The sequence below is a fragment of the Schistocerca americana genome, chromosome 1 (genome assembly GCF_021461395.2).
Source record: "Schistocerca americana isolate TAMUIC-IGC-003095 chromosome 1, iqSchAmer2.1, whole genome shotgun sequence".
In the NCBI taxonomy this organism is placed as follows: domain Eukaryota; kingdom Metazoa; phylum Arthropoda; class Insecta; order Orthoptera; family Acrididae; genus Schistocerca; species Schistocerca americana.
In genome coordinates, this window is record NC_060119.1 from 1,079,019,635 (window position 1) to 1,079,041,838 (window position 22,204).

General features: G+C 43.9%; 1 protein-coding gene and 1 non-coding gene across 2 annotated transcripts in view; both read left to right on the plus strand.

The window, feature by feature from the left end:
• LOC124617679 (SEC14-like protein 2) overlaps positions 1-22,204 on the plus strand; it is a 264,785-nt gene that overhangs the window by 14,651 nt on the left and 227,930 nt on the right. The gene's annotated exons all lie outside the window — the stretch shown is intronic.
• LOC124554964 lies at positions 6,361-6,466 on the plus strand. The gene has a single exon (XR_006968500.1). It is a non-coding gene; the product is annotated as a U6 spliceosomal RNA (small nuclear RNA).

The following is a 22,204-nucleotide window of genomic DNA, read 5'->3' on the forward strand; positions in this document are numbered from 1 at the left end:
TCAGAAGAGAGCTATGCTGAATACTTTAGTACACAGAGCCAGGACTATTTCCGACAAGGACCACCTCGGTCCCGAGATTAACCATTTGACGACTGTTTTCAAGAGGAATGGTTATTCTGCCGGTGAAATTAAATCAGTATTGTCCAAGAAAGTAAGACACGATGCCGGCCACATACAAGAAGAGGACCAACACATAGCGCGTCTTCCTTTTTGCGGTGCTACAACGAGCAAGATAGCCAGAGTCCTGAAGAGGCAAGGAATAAAACCAGTTTTCCGACCACCTAGGAAAATTAAGGAAATGTTGAGACCAGTCAAAGATGGTCTCGGCTTAAGAGTGCCGGGAATTTATACTATTCCTTGCGAATGCGGCAAGAATTACATGGGCCAGTCTGTAAGAACCGTTGCCGACCGCTGCATCGAGCACCAACGCCACCTGAAATACAGGTATTTGGAAAAATCAGCGGTGGCTGAACATAGCCTGCTTAACAAGCATAAGATTTTATTTGAAGAAACCAGAGTAATAGCCCACACACCGAATTACTGGGACTCTGTGATCCGGGAAGCAGTCGAAATTAGACTTAGCGATAATAACTTTAATAGAGACAACGGCTATGCACTTAGCAACACTTGGAAGAGTGCACTGGATAAAGAAAAATCGCAGAGGAAAACTTCTCGCACTTTACCTCCTGATTCAAGGGATGGCGCTGCAAGCAACGCGGGATAGCAACTACATCTATGGAAATAGAGGGCACCACTTCGCTACGCGCCATATCGCTGACGTATTCCAGCCAATCAGTAGCCGTCCTTTGCATATAAAAGTGGGAACCTCGCTAGTTCACGACAGTCAGTTTAGCTCTGACGACGACCATGGAGGTAGTGGTCGAAAGCTTGGAGATTTATCCTGATTTGACGCGGCATGTACACCGAGAGATTTTTACTCAAGAAATACGTCGCGAAAGACTTCGTAGCCATTACAGCGTGTATGTAAAGCAAGCCTGATTTGCATGCTAATAGTGGCGCTAATAGCGCCACCTTTTTGCGACTGGCCCGAGATTTGAACAGACATCATAATTCAGATATAGAAACACGCCTACCAATTTTCGTTTATGTCGCACAACTCCTTCTTGATATTGCGATTTTTTTCATCAGTGTGTTTTTCGCAAGCTATTGTATCGTAAGGAGACCCTGTCTGGGGTAGTTCGGCGGTCTAGTACAAACCTTTCCACTTGACGCCAATTCGGCACTCGTGCGTAGATGAACATGAGATGAATTGAAGGGGACAGTACACTAACCCAGTCCCCGAGCGAAGAAAATCTCCCACCTGGCTGGGAATCGAAACGGAGACCGCCAGGAGCTAGATGCAGCTACACCACGAACTACGGCCGCAAGATATTGAAATCTTCTGATATGCGGTACGAAAACAGTGAGCCAAAATGAGCTGCATTCTCTGGAGACGGTAACTCGAGGTCAGTCACTGCAAAAAAAAAGGAAAAAAGGACGCAATCATCCTCCAAGTCACAGCCATGAACTGCAAACAGAGCAGCAAGTAGATAATTTGCTGTCGTTACACTTGAAGTGTCCCGACCTTGATTACAGACAGAAGATGACAAAGAGGAGTGGCCGCCGCCTATAAGTTTCCGTCGAGAGGTGAAAAAGAAAGCAACAAGTATTCGAACCCTCACGGAAAATCCTTTCAGCTTCTCGTCAGGTACCTTCGCTCGAAACAGAAAAAAACAGCCCTGGTATTCCTCAACGTAAGGACTCATGAAGCACTGTGCAAAAAATATTGCAGGAGTTTTACAGTTCGTGCTGCTGATTACCATTAGACTTACATCGATAATTTTAAAACAACTGTGCAGTTCGTGGAAGTGGGTACTTTCCTACGTTGTTTCTTCCCGTTCTATTAGTTTATGGCGAGCGGGAATAATGAGTAAAGTGCGCTGTTGAATATACACAGGGTCAGTTTGATTCTTGTCTTCCCTATCCCTACGGAAGAGATACGTAAGGGACTGTTGTCGGTTACTAAATTCTATAATGATGGTTCTTGAAAATTCTTAAGTAAGCTTTCGCGAGATAGTTGGCGAATATCTTCAAGAGTCCGCCAGTTCAAATTCTTCAAAATTTATGTAACGCTCTCCAGTGACTCAAATAAACTTACGACCTTTCGTGCTGCCCTAATTAGTATATGTTCAGTATCTGTGGTTAGCCCAAAAAGGTGAGAAATTTTCAACGATGGGTTTTTCATCCAGCTTATGGACCACTGTGGGGCAGATTGCACAACTGTACTATTGCGTGGCAATTTTTATTTTAAATGCCTCGACTGGTCTTCGTGTCATGACGATAGGCAAGTAGCCACTGGAGAAGTGGCCTTGAGGGCCGAAACCGGTCGTGGCATTTCAAGGAAAAATAAAACTGCAACTAAAATAAAACTGCAACTAGTGGGTTCGTTCCCAAGCAAATTCTAGGACGGGTCACACGAGAGTTTTGTAAGAAATCGCTTTTGCTGACGGATCCGATTTCCCCAGTATTCTACCAATCAATCGGTCTCCCACCTGCTTTACCAGTTCTACATTCCCAAACATTTAAGTAAGGTTCCACTCTTTCCACCACTTTATAGTCAAGATATGATTTGACATTTGTACAGTTTTCTTCAGACAGCGCTTCATCACGGATAAGTCATCTGCAAAACATAAACAGTAAGAGTCTTAACACTCTTCCCTGGACCGAGCGGGGTGGCGCAGTGGTTAGACACTGGACTCGCATTCGGGAGGACGACGGTTCAATCCCGCGTCCGGCCATCCTGATTTAGGTTTTCCGTGATTTCCCTAAATCACTCCAGGCAAATTCCGGGATGGTTCTTCTGAAAGGGCACGGCCGACTTCCTTCCCAATCCTTCCCTAATCCGATGAGACCGATGACCACGCTGTCTGGTCTCTTTCCCCAAACCAACCAACCAACCAACTCTTCCCTGGGGCACGCCCGAAATGACGAGCACCGCCTTTCGAGTATCAACTTCAACTTTTTAATTGATTCGAGGTAAATCCACAATTATGTATACTCAGAAAAAGTACGAAATTCTACACAAAGCTATGCCTCGCCTATCAACGTTGGGGGCGTGTCTGTTGCGAGATATCGCGCATCCTCGAAGCACTGCAGAGGTTTCTCCTGGCGGGCGCACCAGCCATTGTACTCTTAGAGCTTGCGTTTTCCATATTTCCACGAAATTCAAGCATTGTCAATAGTGTCAGAAATTCACAAATACTTAATTCCTTTTTAAAAAGGAAAACATATTTTCAAGCATAATTATCCTCTTCCAAATTGTATTTTCACTCTGGAACAGTGTGCGCCGATATGAAACTTCATGGCAAACAGTAGTGTTACACGTTTCACAGGCTGATCGCGTAGTACCGCTTGTGGAGATGGTGGTGGACCTTCGTTACTACATACTTGTTGGATACTAAATGATGAAGCATCAACCTGAATATCGGATTGAATAACTACAGGTGAATCATTGTCAATAACATGTGAAAAAGATGTAACTGCCTGTAACATCAGAATGTAAGACTGGCACCGGCTTTTGTAATGTCTAACATTTCTTAAAACTGATTCAACATTAAGGAAGGGTGAACTTTTATTTCTCAAAGAAACTCGTGTTCAAAACACAGATTCCAGTGTTTCCTCCACTTTGAAATCTGCTGAACTGTAACAGATTATTTCACTAGCCGTTCATGATTGCTTCGGCACAGTAATGCTAAAAATAATGGTTCTTGTGCTTGAGTATGATAATGTCTGATAGAAACTGGTATCAAAGCCAAATGATTTATCTCGGCAGCTGTAAGTCTTTTCAACGTGACTGTCTTTAAATGTGCAACATTGTGGAAATCCACTTGTCGAAATTATATTGTTTCTTGCATTTTGGTAAGCGCCTGGCTAACTGAAAGACAAGAAGATCTGGAGCGAATAACTGTTAGCAAGCACAGACATTGCTAACTGGTTGCGTACCTTAGGACTTATATATAAGCGGCGGATCTGTGTTCAAAACTTGGTAGAAAATGAATGCAGTTGTGCCACATCCAAATAGCCTTTTAGAGTGTGCTTTAATGCATAGAAAAAATTACAAGTCATGGTTTGCTTTCACAGGACCACTTTAATTATAATATGGAACATTGCTTGCAGAGCTGTAAAACATAGTGAACTCAGAGTCAAAATCACTGTAGCTGTAAAGCTACCAATTCTTCTTTGGAACGAAAGTAAATATCTCGTTTTACAGAATCGGTTATTGGTGGATAGAAAACAACGTTGAGAAATAGTAGTCTCTAGTTCTTTAACAGTGTTTGGCAATTAACAGTTTAACCTTACTTATCCGTAGCAACAATGCTTGTCTGCAGGCCAGCGTAATGATCCCGACCGCGTCCACATGAGGCATCACATGCTCTTCTTGTACCCATATGAGCTGAACATTGTAACAATTATAGGTTTGACTAGCATGCAATGAGGAACAATATGTATGCTGTTAAGAAAGTACTTCTGCTCTTGTATTTCAAGTTAACTGACCTTATTATTTGTCAATTACGTATCGAATGCTATCTAAACGTATTGTTCAATCACAGAACGGCAACTCCGGATAATAGACTATACCTAAAGAAAAGTACCTACGTACATACAAAATTGTCTGTGACATTTTCACCAAGCAGTTAAATAAAGTTAGCGGTCAGAAGCATACATTTAAAATATTGGACAACAAATTCAGGTTGGAATTAAAACAACATTCTTAATATTGCCACCATTCAAATGAAGCTCTTGTAATTACTATAAGGGAGGACAGTACTATTATAAGAGAGGACAATAAACGACATTATGGAGCGGACTTTACATACTGAAATGTTATGTCAAGGGCATGGGAATGTATCTGTAGACTCTGGTGCAAACTAAACCACTTACAAATTTAGGAAAGCATTGCTTCCCATTGCCATGGTAAAATTGGTGAAGAGGCTCATAGAGGAGCGCTGCAGAACACCACCGAGAAGAATCCGTTAATTATGGTATCACTATAAGCAGTGACGGTCTTAAAGTACGAATTAACCTGCTGCTTGTTACTTACATGCCTCAGGGATCGAGATAAGTAAGTCGTGATGAATCCGTGGGCTCATTCTTGGAGGCTCCTGGTTGGAGCTTCGTTTGTGGCTGACGTACTGCTCTACGAAGTCGTGTGGCAAAAGGCAATGTGGCGATGGCGAAGAAGCTCTGCCCACCACATAGTTTCAAAGACCTTGTGAGCCGTCCTGGAGGAACGTTGGGGCGCTCTGACAAGCTTTCTGATCGCCGATGACCGTGGCAAATGAATCACAGACAGTACAGCCCCTCAGTGTGGACATATTACCCTCATCCTCGTGCCACTGAACACAGTCCTTGAGAGTGTTACATTTTTTTTTTCCTGCAGTGAACATAAGTAATCTAGAGGACAACGTCGCTGTTATCTTTTTGTAACGCCAGATGACTACAGGGAAATGCAGGAAGACCTGTGGGCATCTCATAATTGGTACATTAATGGGTCCGTAAATAGGCGAGATTCATTCGAAGAATATTAAGTAATGTAATTCATCCACGAAAGAAGTGATATACAAAACGCTTGTACGGTCAATTCTTGAGTATTCTTCATCATCTGGGGTCTTTATCAAGTTGAATTAATAAACGAGATAGAGAAGGGTAACAAAGAGAGGCATGTTTCATCGTGGGATCGAAAATTAAGCGCAGTGCTCTTACGGAAATGATCAACGAACTCAACTGGCAGATGCTACCATAAAGGAGTTGTGCATCACGGAGAAACATGTTACGTCTTCTCACATACCTATCACGAAAAATACGGAACATGAAAATCAGAGATATTAAATCTGATACCGAGCTTTAACGACAATCATTCTTTTCTCGCGCCATTGGCGAGTGGTGTAGGGGAGAAGGGAAAAGAGCAGAAGTACCATCCGCCACACACCGTAAGGTGCCTGGATGGGTATGAATGTAGATATAGATGTACCTGACGGGCTTAAATTTCTCGCAAATCATCGACATGCTTGTAATCCTTAGCAGGAGGATTATTTTGCAACTTTAGTCACCCCTATCGCATTCTCTTAGCCACCACCACTACACCATTATGAGTAGAAACCGTTCACACGAGTACGAATATATGTCTTTTGTCCAGTAGGGAGCCGACAAGCCGGAATTTTCCACAAATGTCGCTCTCACAGACCGTGGGACTGGCTCACCCACTTAAGGCTGATTTCTCAAGGCACCTGTTGCACCTGGTAAGCCTTGAATACTTGGCTAATCTTATTTTATTCATACGTCTACATTTTGCGCTCAGTTGTACTCGCTTCGGCTTTACACGTACTAAAACTGGAACGATACAGAGCAAATTAGAATGGCCCCTGCGTAACATGACACGCAAAATCGTTGAACGTAGTGTAGAGGTAGTCTTTGGCATTCAGAACGCCCTGCCGAAAGGGTTCGACCAAACCACTGCTTAAATTTTTACTAAAAATCTTCAGCAATACCGACCGAAGCCTTGTCAATGAGGGCGCAGGAGCGGATAGATTTCAGGACAAGCTCTTGCCCTTGGCGTGGGAAACTGTCCCTAAAAGGCGGAAGAACCAGCTGTGATCAACAGTATGAGGATGTGGAAAGCAACGGAAACCACTGCATGAAAGACAGACAGTATGTATCCACAGGACATGTGACCTATGGTGCAAAGAAAGTGTCATGATTATCTCTCCTTTGGAAAACGATTCCGCATTAGTCCCCCATTTGGATCTCGGGAAGGTCACTACAAAGGGGAAGGTAACCATGAGAAAAAGACTGAATAAGCAACGGAAGGATAATACACTACGAATCGGAGCAAGGAATGTCAGAATTTTGAACGTTACAGGGAAGCTAGAAAACGTGAAAAGGGAAATGCTAGAAAAACCATAGAAGCGAAATAGAAAGAAGATAACGATTTTTGGTCAGGCGAATATACGGTAATGTCAACAGCGCCAGAAACCGGAATAGTGAGAGTAGGATTTGTTATAAATAGGAAATCAGAGCAGAGGGAACAGTTCAGTGATAGCGTTGTACTCCTCAGAATCGACAGCATACCAACGCCAACATTAATAGTTCATATATACATGCCAATTAAGAAATGAGACATTTAAAGTAGTAGATGAGTTTTGCTATTTGGGGAGAAAAAAAAACTGATAATGGTCGAAGTAGGGAGGATATAAAATGTAGACTATCAATGGCAAGAAAAGCGTTTCTGAAGAAGAGAAATTTGTTAACATGGAGTATACATTTAAGTGTCAGGAAGTCTTTTCTGAAAGTATTTGTATGGAGTGTGGCCATGTATGGAAGCGAAACGTGGACGATAAATAGTTTAGACAAGAAGAGAATAGAAGCTTTCGATATGTGATGCTACAGAAGAATGCTGAAGATTAGATGGGTAGATCACGTAACTAATGAGGAGGTACTGAATAGAATTGGGGAGAAGAGGAATTTGTGGCATAACCTGTCTAGAAGAAGGGATCGGTTGGTAGGACATGTTCTGAGGCATCAAGGGGTTACCAATTTAGTACTGGAGGGCAGCATCGAGGGTAAAAATCGTAGAGGAGAACCAAGAGATGAATACACCAAGCGGATTCAGAAGGATGTAGGGTGTTACTTGAAAATGAAGAAGCTTGCACAGGATAGAGTAGCATGGAGAGCAGCATCAAACCTGTCTCTGAACTGAAGACCACAACAGCAACAACATATACATGTCGACGTCACAAGCAGAAGCTGAAGGGATGGAGAAAGCATATGAGGACAGTGAACGGGTAACTCAGTATGTAAGTGGAAATGATAACCTAATTTAGTAATAATGAATACACTGTACAAAAATCACAAAAGGAGCTGGTATACTAGGAAAAGGCGCGAAGACACTTGAAGAGTCCAGCTGGATTACAGCACGGTCAGACGGAGATTTCGGAATCAGATATTGTATTATGAGGGCTGCACGGGAACTGATGTGATTCCCGATCAACATTTAGTAATGACGAAGAGCGCTGGAACTTACAAGACTCGTTCGGACGAATCAGTGTACGAAGAAGTGGGACACTGAAGTACTGAAGAAGCAGGAGATGCGTTTCACGTCCTCTGAGGTTAGATATACTGTGATAATGAGTACAACAACAGTTCAGTTGAAGAGGGATGGACATCTTTAAAAATGGCAGCCATAGAAGCTGGACTGACAAACATAGGTACAAGGAGGATAACTGCGAGGAAAACTAGGATGACAGAAGAAATATTTCAATTGATCGACGAAAGGAGGTGGTGCAAAAATGTTCAGGAACATACTCCAATAGTAATATTTCACTTAGTAATATAAAAAGTAGGAAGTGCAGGGAAAGTAAGGCAAAATGGCTTCAGCAAAAATGTGAAGAAATTTGAAAAAAAAATGCTCCTCGGAAGGACTGATTCGGCTTACTGTCAAAACCCATTAGAGTAATGCAGTTTATGTGCCAACGAGTTCCAAAAATGACGAAGAGATTGATGGAACGTATGGTTAGGTAGGAGCAATTATTTAGATAGCTAAGGAAACTGGAAATTTAAATGTGATGTGGGGCTGGAATTCGGTAGTAGGAAAATAAAGAGAAAGAAACATACTAGGAGAATATGGACAAGGAAAAAAGGACTAAAAGAACAAGTCATCTGGTAGAATTGCTAACGCTTGTGATGGCTGTAACGGCTCGTGGAGCCACGTCTCGATCCCTGAGTCAACAGATGGGAACGTTTGCAAGACAACAACCATCTGCACGAACAGGTCGACGACGTTTGCAGCAGCATGGACAATCAGCTCGGACACCATGGCTGCGGTTACCCTTAACGCTGCATCACAGACAGGAGCGCCTGCGATGGTGTGCTCAACGACGAACCTGGGTGCACGAATGGCAAAACGTCATTTATTCGGATGAATCAAGGTTCTGTTTACAGCATCATGATGGTCGCATTCGTGTTTGGCGACATCACGGTGAACGCACATTGGAAGCGTGTATTCGTCATCGGCATACTGGCGTATCACCCGGCGTGACGGTATGGGGTGCCATTGGTTACACGTCTCGGTCGCCTCTTGTACGTATTGACGGCACTTTGAACAGTGGACGTTACATTTCAGATGCGTTACGACACGTGGCTCTACCCTTCATTCGATCCCTGCGAAACCTTACATTTCAGCAGCATAATGTACGATCGCATGTTGCAGCTCCTGTACGGGCCTTTCTGGATACAGAAAATGTTCGATTGCTGCCCTGGACAGCACATTCTGTAGATCTCTCACCAATTGAAAACGTCTGGTCAATGGTGGCCGAGCACCTGGCTCGTCACAATACGCCAGTCACTACTCTTGATGAACTGTCGTATCGTGTTGAAGCTGCATGGGCAGCTGTACCTGTACACCCCATCCAAGCTCTGTTTGACTCAATGCCCAGGCGTATCAAGGCTGTTATTACGGCCACAGGTGGTTGTTCTGGGTACTGATTTCTGAGGATCTATGCACCCAAATTGCGAGAAAATGTAATCACATGTCAGTTCTAGTACAATATATTTGTCCAATGAATACCCATTTGTCATCTGCTTTTCTTCTTGGTGTAGCACTTTTAATGGCCAGTAGTGTAGGAGTCAAAGGGCATGAAAGGAGGCAAGCTGTGGTAGAGAAGGGAGAGAGACAGCCTTGTGACCTATCCCCTATGTCATTCAGTCTGTACGTTGAGCTAGCAATTAAGGAGAATTTTGAAGACGAAACTGGAATTCGGGGAGTCACTGTAACTCTATCAGAGACGAAAAAGGATTCGAAGATCAGTTGTATAGTATCTTTGAAAAGAGATTATAAGGTTAATATCAACAAAAGTAAAAAAAAAAGGAGAATAGAATGTATGCGAATTAAACCAATCGATGCTGAGGGGCGTCCAGTAATTAATGCAACATATTTCTTTTGAAATGCGGTTGGTTTTATTCAGAATTATTTTATTCAGGATTCCAGTGCTCCACATTATTCCCCACTGTTCTGGCTACAAAATCCTGTTTTTCAACACAACTTCCATTGAATTCGACAGACTTTTGCCACCTTACTGGAGAGCACGTGCACAAGCATGGTACCAATCTACTGGTCGATGTCGGAGTCAACGTACTGCTTCATCACTAACCTCCCCACCATCCATGTACTGCTTCTCACAGAGTGCATCCTTCACTGGCCCAGACAGATGCAAGTCGGAAGGTGCGAGAACTAGCCAATACAGTGGATGAGGAAGAACAGTCCAACGAAGTTTTGTGAACTCTTCTCGGGTGGGCAGACTTGTGTGAGTCCTTGTGTTGTGATAAAGGGGAAGCTCGTTTGCATTTTTGTGGCGGAAACACGTTGAAGTCGTTCTTTCTTCGGAAGAGAGGTGGCGTGGTGCCACTCAATGGATTACCGTTTTGTTTCCGGTTCGAAGTGATGAATCCATCTAGGCGACGGCCTGTGACGACGTTTGGCAAAGTTGTCGCGATCAGCCTCGTAATGAGGAAGTAATTCCACACAGATGGTCCTTCGTCGCTCTTTATGGTCTTCTGTTAGGTGGCAAGGGACCTAGAGGACACCTTTGACTATCCGAACAAGTGGACAAGGGTGTGAGCATTACCAACAGAGGTCCAGTTGTACAGTGAGGTGCTTGATTGTGATCTGTCAGTCGTCTCGAATGAGAGTGTCTGCACGTCCCAACATTGCTGGAGTCACAGCTGCGTGCGGCTGGCCAGCACGTAAGAGATCCGACAAGTTTGCTCGACCTTACTGCGATGAAGCCAGGCGCCTCGCCCAACGACTCACCGTGCTTTTGTTCACTGCCATGTCCCCCTAGACATTCTGCAAGCGCCTATGAAGATCTGCGATGCTCTGGTTTTCCGCCAAAAGAAACTCTGTGACAGCTCTCTGTTTTGAACAAACTTCCGCTGCAGACGCCGTTTTGAAGGCCAAGGATAACACAGCCACTTACTGGAACATCATGAGACTACAGGGGGTGAAACGGGAATATTCCACGACGCCCCACAACGGATTCCACATTCTGTCAACCAAATCTTGAAAAAAAATTGAACGCCCCTCGTGGATAAGGAAATGAGACATTCAACGTAGTACATCTACATCTACATTTACATATATACCCCGCAATCCACCATACGGTGCGAGGCGGAGGGTACCTCGTACCACAACTAGCATCTTCTCTCCCTGTTCCACTCCCAAACAGAACGAGGGACAAATGACTGCCTATACGCCTCTGTAAGAGCCCTAATCTCTCTTATCTTATCTTTGTGGTCTTTCCGTGAAATATAAGTTGGCGGCAGTAAAATTGTACTGCAGTCAGCTTCAAACGCTGGTTCTCTAAATTTCCTCAGTAGCGATTCACAAAAAGAACGCCTCCTTTCCTCCAGAGACTCCCACCCGAGTTCCTGAAGCATTTCCGTAACACTCGCGTGATGATCAAACCTACCAATAATAAATCTAGCAGCCCGCCTCTGAATTGCTTCTATGTTCTCCCTCAATCCGACCTGATAGGGATCCCAAACGCTCGAGCAGTACTCAAGAATAGGTTGTATTAGTGTTTTATAAGCGGTCTCCTTTACAAATGAACCACATCTTCCCAAAATTCTACCAATGAACCGAAGACGATTATCCGCCTTCCCCACAACTGCCATTACATGCTTGTCCCGCTTCATATCGCTCTACAATGTTACGCCCAAATATTTAATCGACGTGACTGTGTCAAGCGCTACACTACTAATGGAGTATTCAAACATTACGGGATTCTTTTTCCTATTCATCTGCATGAGTTAACTGCCATTCTTTACACCAATCACAAATCCTGTCCAAGTCATCTTGTATCCTCCTACAGTCACTCAACGACGACACCTTCCCGTACAAAGTAGTTGAGTTTGTTTTAATTGGGAAGCAAAATAAATGATGATGGCCGAAGCAGATAAGGTATAAAATGTAGACTGACAATAGCAAGAAAAACGTTTTTGGAAAAATGGCATATATTAACATGTAATATTAATTTAATCAAAAAAAATGGTTCAAATGACTCTGAGCACTATGGGACTCAACATCTGAGGTCATCAGTCCCCTAGAACTTAGAACTACTTAAACCTAACTAACGTAAGGACATCACACACATCCATGCCCGAGGCAGGATTCGAACCTGCGACCGTAGCGATCGCGCGGTTCCAGACTGAAGCGCCTAGAACCGCTCGGCCACAACCGGCCAGCTTAATTTAATCGTTAGGAAGTGTTGTATGAAGATATGTGTCTCGAGTGTAGCCTTCTATGGAAGTGAGACATGGACGGGAAGCGGTTCAGAGACAGAATAGTGCAGTATAGGAACACTTAGCCTATCATATCAAATAAACAAATAACAAATCGTTATAAAAGGTATGTCCTGTGGATAGCAGAAGAGGCGTCTTTTGGAAACAAACACACACACACACACACACACACACACACACAAAGTCCTGGATGACAAAAATACCAGGTTGTTTTTGAGCGCAACTTCGGATAAGAGAGCCAGTGCAGCGTATCGCCGCTAGGAGCCCCCCTCAAATTTAGTTATAAGTTGGCACAGTGGATAGGCCTTGATAAACTGAACACAGATCAATTGAGAAAACAGGAAGAAGTTGTGTGGAACTGTGAAAAAATTAGCAAAATATACAAACTGAGTAGTCCATGGGCCACATAGGCAACATCATGGAGAACGTGAGCTCGGGGGCGCCGTGGTCCTGTGGTAGCGTGAGCAGCTGTAGAACGAGAGGTCCTTGGTTCAAGTCTTCCCTCGAGTGAAAATTTTAATTTCTTTATTTTTGCATAGTTATCTGTCCGTTCGTTCATTGACGTCTCTGTTCACTGTAATAAGTTTAGTGTCTGTGTTTTGCGACCGCATCGCAAAACCGTGCGATTAGTAGACGACAGGACGTGCCTCTCCAATGGGAACCGAAAACATTTGATCGCAAGGTTATAGGGCAACCGATTCCTCCACAGGAAAACACATCTGATATATTCTATACGACACTGGTGACGGCATGTGCGTCACATGACAGGAATATGTTGTCGACCCACCTAACTTGTACACTTGGCGAATGGGTAAAAAGATTCTTCTACCTTGCCCGATTTAGGTTTTCTTGTGGATGTGATAATGACTCCCAAAAAAGTGATGAAAACATAAGAGTTTGTCACATAAACTGAAAATAAAAAATTAAACTTTTCACTCGATGGTAGATATTTTTTTTTTTTTTTGTTATAGATCGTTGTGTTTGGTCGTTGCGGACGTCGCAAGACATCCTGTTCGGTGGTTGATCGTTCCACTCAGTTTTTTTTTTATTATAGAGGCCAAGCGGCTCTCTGACCGAACACGCTGAGCTACCGTGCCGGCTATCAGGTTTAGTTTGTAGTGTGGGAGTGAGCTCCACGTGGGATCCGAAGCAAGGACCCCACGGGGGTACCCGGCATGCGCCACATGCCAGGGCAGAGGTGGAGGCTAGTGTTCGGAAATCTGAAAATTCCAGCGCCGGCCGGGGATAGAGCCCCGGCCCGGCTGGGGCGAATAGCCCCAGCCTAGGCGCTGGAACGTTCCAGTCCCCTTACCACTAGACCACCGAGGACCCCAAACCTTTCGTTCCGCAGCTGCTCACGTTACCACGAGACCACGGCGCTCCTGCGTTCCCAGTGTTCTTGATATTGCATATCTTCCCATGAACTACTCAGTTTGTACATTTTGCTTATTTTTTCATAGTTCCACACAACTTCTTCCTGTTTTCTCGATCGATCTGTGTTCAGTTTTTCAAGGCCTATCCACTGTGCCAACTTATAACTAAATCTGAGGGGGGTTCCCTTGTTAGGCAGAAGTCCTACCGCGGAGATTTCAGTTCATGTTGCCAACCTGGACATTACACCTCTCAACCACAAGCCACCAGCCATCTCCTCCGATCCTCAGACTCTCCAACATAAGCCTCCATGGAGTCTTAGCATCGGCACTTTGTATTCACCAATGCATATTGACTTAAGTGATTGTGTCCAAGGACAGCCATCCTCATAGTGGTCCATCTGGGGTTGTACTATTTAAACTCTGCAGTGATGGTTGTCTGCGCCAGACATATTTACTTCAAGATTTTGTATCTTTGTCACAAACTCTAAGAAATTATTACTCGCTCTCAAGTATTCATCAAGAATATCAGTTCACTGTGTTCAATTTATCTTGCACCTTGCCACGTCTCTGGACTTAAATTGTGAATCATCTATTTTGCTTGTTAAAATAGTGTCTCTGGTTTTATATCTGCCTGAGAATCTTTTCTTGTCTTGTGAGCACGTATGAGGTCACTACAAATAGAAGCTTTTGAAATGTGGTGCTGTAGAAGAATGCTGAAAATCAGAAAGATATATTGAATAACAAATGAGGAGGTACTGAATCGATTTGGAGAAAGAACCAATTTGTGGTATAGCAAGTTTTCGGCTGGCGGACCCAATGGTGCGCGCCCAATGAGCCACACTTGCAGCGGCTCTGGACTACGAACGCACTCTGCCACCACGATATAGGACGGCCGACAGCAGCCGCTCACCCACTCACACTTCGAGCCACTTTGCTAGGGCATGCAACGCAGATGCCACTTAGTCGCATCTTCGTTCGTGCTTAGTTCAGACAGATTCATCGTAGTTACTACTAAATGAGCTGGACTCTTTCTTGCTGCGTTATTTGTAATTTGTCTTCGTACGCTTGGAGAAGTAAAAATTGAGTGAATCTTTTGTTTACTGTGTTAACTTGTTCGCCAATCATTTCTGCTGCACTCCAGCCTTCGTACGACAACAGTTCTTGCACCACTCTGTAGCCCACCTCCCCTTACCGTTGCCTACGAAGTCGTACACAACAGAAGAAATTATGGAGGGGGCAATGGGGGGTAAAAGCTATAGGGGAAGGCCTAGGCTTGAATACAGTAAGCAGGTATCAACAGATGTAGGATGAGGTAGTTATCCAGAGCTGAAGAGGCTTGCACAGTATACACTATTGCGGAGAACTGCATCAAACCTGTCTTTGGACCGAAGACCACATCTGCATTACAAACCAGGTTGCACAAACCATCAGGTTTGGTCTTCTTACGTAATTGCGACTGTTACTTGCAGCTCTTATCAGATAACCTTATTCGCAAATTTTTACTATAAATTGACTAAAAGGATTTTAACGAGTTCTTAGTAGATTGTGACAGGTGCAGTTGAACGACAGAGACTAGGAACGAACAAAGACACAAAGCAAATAAGGTTGGAGTGTATATCGTCGCCGACCGGGGTGGCCGAGCTGTTCTAGGGGCTACAATCGAATCCTGCCTCGGGCATGGATGTGTGTGATGTCCTTAGGTTAGTTAGGTTTAAGTAGTTCTACGTTCTAGGGGACTGATTACCTCAGAAGTTAAGTCCCATAGTGCTCAGAGCCATTTGAACCACTTTTGTACATCGTCTCGTCGACATTGAGGCTATTAGAAACTGTGATGGAAAGGGGAAGCAATCTACTACGGCTTTATCATGGAATCGTCCCAACATTAGTCATAAATGATGAGAAACCACAGAAAACTGAAATCTGAGGGGTTGAAATGTGAGTATGGTTCAGTAATTTACTTCTTTACCTGTCTCCTGTCTCTCTACTTATGACACCAGTCTCCAGTTTTTTTATAAATTGGCTGGAAATGTTCTAAATTTCTAAATTTTTTGTATTGAAACTTCTATACCGTCTGCATAACGTGGGTACCAACGGTTCCCAGGCTGATTTAGCTCGCTTTCTCTCTCTTTTTATTGATTTTCGGCGGTTTACAGTACACGCCCATACATACATGACGTCTAATTCCACTTTCATGTAATATCGTACACGTAACGACACAGATATTTATCATAACTGATGCTCATTTCTGTCAAGTGAAAGTAATAATAACAAGGTTTTTCAAAGCATCTGATGGCGGTATATGATTTTCGACGATTATTTGCAAACAGAAATAAGATCAGTGATAAATTTAACGTCCAAATTGGTGATCTCGAGGTATACGTAGATGACGAATTCTGCTAGCTAGGATGTAAAATAACGCATGACCAACGAAGCAACGAGAACGTAAAGAGCAGAGTAATACAGTAAAAGGAGATATTCCTGGCCAAAAGACGTGTACTAGTATCAAACATAGGTCTTAATTTGAGGAAAACGGGAAAAGAAGAGAAAAGAGAATCGAAGATTTAGTGCTATAGAAGGATGCTGAAAATTCGGTGGACTGATGAGGAATGAGGAGGTTCACCACAGAATCGACCAAAAAAGGAACATATGGAAAAACTGACAGAATGGATAGGATATTCGTCATATGTTAATTCATCAGGGAATAAATTCCATGCAACTAGAGAGAGCTTTAGAGGGTAGAAACGACAGTGGCGTACAGAGGTTGGAACAGTCCAACGAATACTCAGAAGTGAAGTCTTGGCACAAGAGAAGAATTCGTGGCAGGCCACGTAAAACAAGCCGGAAGACATGACGCAGAACACAAATATCTGCAAGTTGTAGGGATCCATCTACTATACATATTCCTATTAACTTTGATCTGTGTTACCCATCTCGGCGCTTGCTTGGAGGGGAGAGAAAAATCCACGCTCATATACGGCCGCGCACACAGTAATGGCCGTTAATCCAGAGTTGGATATCGATTCCTGTCTGGCTCTTCTCGTGCCTCAGAATTAGCAGGTCAACTGTTCTCATGGGGTTAAGTTATCGATTTCCGTCGCGCGTCGCGGCCTTTCTCACTTCTGAGCCAGAGAATAAATATCAGTAGCATTAACGAGGACACAACGTTCCCCGACACGAAGTCCAACAGCAGCTCAGCCTCTTTATTATGCGATAAAGGCGCGACGCTGTTGATGGAGTAGCTCGCAGCCGGTGAAGTGGTGATAAAAAATTGCTGACAAACTTCTAAACAAAGAGACACCATCAAAGAAAAGACATCGCTTACTCGTGATATTGCAAAACCTAGTATGTAATTGAGAGCAGTATAATAACAGTTGCATTTTGTCAATGTTGTTCAGTAGACTTAAGCCGAGCACGCTTCCACAAAGCCGTACATTCGCAAACTGGTGCCACGCAGCTGAACTCTGACCCTATGCAGTACATCATTCATTTCAACTTTGAGAGCCGATTACTTCAATAATAAGTCTGCTCCAGAAAGAGCTGTGTTATACAAACAGATAAGACTAAAGAGGAGTAGAAATTTAAAATAATGAAGCTTCGTTCTACATATACACATACATCGCAGAAGTGGCCATATGCAGGGTGTTACAAAACGGTACGGCCAAACTTTCAGGAAACATTCCTCACACACAAATAAAGAAAAGATGTTATGTGGACATGTGTCCGGAAACGCTTAATTTCCATGTTAGAGCTCATTTTAGTTTCGTCAGTATGTACTGTACTTTCTCGATTCACCGCCAGTTGGCCCAATTGAAGGAAGGTAATGTTGACTTCAGTGCTTGTGTTGACATGCGACTCATGGTTTGGGCGGGCATTGTTGGTGATGTCTTGATTGGGCCCCATGTTCTTCCACCTACGCTCAATGGAGCACGTTATCATGATTTCATACGGAATACTCTACCTGTGCTGCTAGAACATGTGCCTTTTCAAGTACGACAGAACATGTGGTTCATGAAACGATGGAGCTCCTGCACATTTCAGTCGAAGTGTTCGTACGCTTCTCAACAACAGATTCGGTGACCGATTGATTGGTAGAGGCGGACCAATTCCATGGCCTCCACGCTCTCCTGACCTCAACCCTCTTGACTTTCATTTATGGGGGCGTTTGAAAGCTTTTGTCTACGCAACCCCGGTACCAAATGTAGAGACTCTTCGTGCTCGTATTGTGGACGGCTGTGATACAATACGCCATTCTCCAGGGCTGCATCAGCGCATCAGGGATTCCATGCGACGGAGGGTGGATGCATGTATCCTCGCTAACGGAGGACATTTTGAACATTTCCTGTAAAAAAGTGTTTGAAGTCATGCTGGTACGTTCTGTTGCTGTGTGTTTACATTCCATGATTAATGTGATTTGAAGAGAAGTGATAAAATGAGCTCTAACATGGAAAGTAAGCGTTTCCGGACACATGTCCACATAACATATTTTCTTTATTTGTGCGTGAGGAATGTCTCCTGAAAGTTTGGCCGTACCTTTTTGTAACACCCTGTAGTGCATGGCGCCAGGAACTTCCTACCAATATTATAGATACCAGTTCTATGGATTTTCTGTCCTATTCCGTTCACGTACCGAGACAGTGAGAGAGCACGTAGTTGAACGGCTTAGTCCACGAGTAACCCACAACACTGCTACAGTACTAGTGGTGTTCATACAAAGCAGGGCAGAGGCAACGATAAAAAAAATAAGCAAACAATGCGCATTATATCTACAACAACAGTTCCCGAGGTTGACAGATCCTCAGGAAGGGACCCAAGGAACTTCGTAGAGTGAGAAAGAAGTGGGAGATGAAATCTTAGCGTATCTGTCAGATGTTCAATGGAATGTGTGGTGTCGTATACGCTCGAATGTGCGGACAATGTACATGAGTACAATGATGATGATATGTGCTTAACGAGTGAACGTGATTGACACAGGTGAGGAGCAATTTAATTCATCACCCTTGGCGGACAGTGAGCCACAAATCCCGTCTCCTATGAAATTTGGTAAAGAACAATCGTTGTCCAAGAAGAGGGTAGTAGACATAATTACGTTCATCAAAAATCATCCACAGCATAGTAAAAAAAATTATGGATAGATTTTGAACAAATCCGCAGCAGTATAACCCTGTAGGGCATAGTGAATAAGAAAAACTACGGGCATTCAAGGGAGGACAAAGGTAAGTTGTTACAAAACTGGTGTCCGCCCGTTTCAAGGATGCTCGATACAATTTACGGGATGTGCATGATACTGACTTACTACGTTATGCACATCAAATTGCACGCAACATACATTACAGTGATTTCAAGGGAAGCAGCGGATGGTTGCATAACTTCAAACAGTGCTACTGAATTGGAAGACGTAAGATAAGGAAACTGCAATCAAAGCGTCAACTCGACGATGCGCAGCAAACTGCGGAACGGCCCGAAAATTTGTTGATGAGATAAACAAACATATCCTATCGTTGAGTAACGAATTTTTCCACTACGATCAATTGGGACTTGAAGAGAATTGCATCTGAAAGGAACCCTGGAAATTAGAGGTACGAAGAGTTGTATGAAGACCAAGTAACATCCATGCCTTAACGCATTCGTATACAACTATGCCGACCATCAATCTACAGCCGGCCGGTGTGGCCGAGCGGTTCTAGGCGCTGCAGTCTGGAACCGCGCGACCGCTACGGTCGCAGTTTCGAGTCCTGCCTCGGGCATGAGTGTGTGTGATGTCCTTAAGTTAGTTAGGTTTAAGTAGTTCTAAGTTCTAGGGGACTGATGACCTCAGAAGTTAAGTCCAAGAGCCATTTGAACCATCAATCTACATGCTAAATTGGTTCCAAAGCTATTTATTGTGCTGCGAGAAGTTAGAGGTGCTCTGCCCCCTACGATATTTTCTCGTGTGCGTGATTTTGCAAGGTCAGTAGAGAATATTTATGTCACAGCAACCAAGAGTGGGAAAATGGGCGCAAGAGAACAACTATAACTATGGCATAAGCAGTGCTTTTGGCCAATAGCTGGTGAAAATCACTTGCTCTTGCTTGATTCCTGATCTGCGTACAAAAATCACAATCCTCCTGGAAAGTACGCGGCATCGCAATTCATACCACCTGGAACCAATGGACAAATTGGGGCTATGGATGTTTCTTTTTTCCGTGCATATAAAACATATTATCACACCATCTGGAGCCACGCCTTAAAGGATAGCCAGTTCAACGGTAATCTCCATGACAGACTGTTTCCCATTCGGTTGCATGCCATCACATTTCATCAGTTCTCATCGCCCCGTTACACCAAAATGATTCTATGTACATTCTTTAACTGTCGATCCTAGCTGAACGTCCTGTACTGTCTATAACTCCGAAGGAGTTCGCCTTAGATCTTGATGGCGCGAACCTGTGTGTTCACTGTGGTGTGTCATTTATCATTCTATGTTCATGGTGCAAGTTAATGGTTTGTTTCGAACGTTTTCAATGTCGACGATCTCCATTTTGTGACATGTAATACATACATCCCATAGAACCTAAATCTCATTTTCTGTCGTCCTCCTGATGCACATGGTGAATGATTAGCAGCGAGTATTTTTCCTGTCACAACTGTCAACACAACACTTTCAAATAAACCGTACAAAAGACTGAACTTCCGACCTCGCACTCAAGGGGTTCCCTGTCAGTGAAAACACCCAATCCTGGGTTACCGAGAGTCTGGCCAGCCACCGCGATTGATGAACTTGCCATCCAATCTCAATTCAACCATAGCGTAATGTGACAGTGGCCATACCTTGTCTGCGACAGCGGCGCTCCAAAGGGCCAGTAAGTGATACTGTTGAGTTCGGCAGCATCTTGGGAAATCTAAAGCGAATTGCAATTCCTTATATTGGTTTGAAGAATACTTTTTTAAAAACGGGTACCCCTCTGTAACGCAAAACATTGCAGCAACTATAAGAAGAAGACACATCTGTCTTTTATTGGGTTTCCTAAGTCCCCTGACAAGTATATAACCTCGTATTAGTAAACTGCATCATCCGGATACGATTCTATCCTACAGCATATGTGTATTAAAGAATAATCTTCCTTTCTATAAAAAATGGTTCAAATGGCTCTGAGCACTATGGGACTTAACATCTGTGGTCATCAGTCCCCTAGAACTTAGAACTACTTAAACCTAACTAACCTAAGGACATCACACACATCCATGCCCGAGGCAGGATTCGAACCTGCGACCGTAGCAGTCACGCGGTTCCGGACTGAGCGCCTAGAACCGCACGGCCACCACGGCCGGCTTCCTTTCTATAAGTAGAAAGTGGTTAGTGAATAGCAGAAGAGAAGATGTCACGAAGAACGACTCTGTTTACCTGTAGAATACAAAGAGCTGACAAGTCACGGGGTAGCGATATCCACATATACAGGTGGGGGAAGAATCGCGCACACGAAGTATAAAAGGGCAGTGTATTGGCCAAGCTGTCATTTGTACGCTGATGACTCATGTGAAAAGATTTCTGTCGTGATAATGGCCGCACGATGGGAATTAACTAACTCTTGAATGCAGAATGTTCGTTGGAGCTAGAAGCATGCGTCATTCCATTTCGGAAATCGTTGAGGAATTCAGCATTCCGAGATCAACAATGTCAACAGTGTGCCGAAAATACCAAATTTCAGGCATTACCTCTCGCTGCGGACGACGCAGTGGCCAACGGCCTCCACTTAACGACCGAAAGCAGTGGCGTTTGCGTAGAATTATCAGTGCTGAGACAAAGAACACTGCTTGGACCAACCGCACAAATCAATGTGGAACGTGCGACGAACGTATCTGTTAGGACAGTGAGGCGAAATTTGACGTTAATGGGCTATGGCAGCAGACGACCGATGCGAGTGCCTTTGCTAACAGCACGACATCGCCAGCAGCGCATGTCCTGGGCTGACGACCACATCAGTTGGACCCTTGACGACAGGAAGACCATGGCCTGGTCAGATAACTCCCAGTTTCAGCTGGTAAAGGCTGATGGTAGGGTTCGAGTGAGGCGCAAGCCACACGAAGCCATGGATCCAAGTTGTCAACAAGGCACTGTCCAATATGGTGGTGCGTGGCTCCATAATGGTGTAGGTTGTGTTTTTACGTTGCATGAACTGGGTCTTCTGGTCCAACTGAACAGATCATTGACTAGAAATGGTTGTGTTCGGTTACTTGGAGACCATCTGCAGCCATTCATGGACTTCATATTTCCATACAACGACGGAATTTTAATGGATAGCAATCCCCAATGTCATTAGGGCACGGCTGTAGGCGACTAATTTGAAGACCATTCTGGACAAATCGAGCGAATGATTTGGCCACCCAGATCGCCCAACATGAATCCCATTGAACAATTACGAGACACAGTCGAGAGGTTAGTTCAGGAACAAAATTGTGCACCGACAGCACTTTCGCAATTATGGACGGTTGTGGAGGCA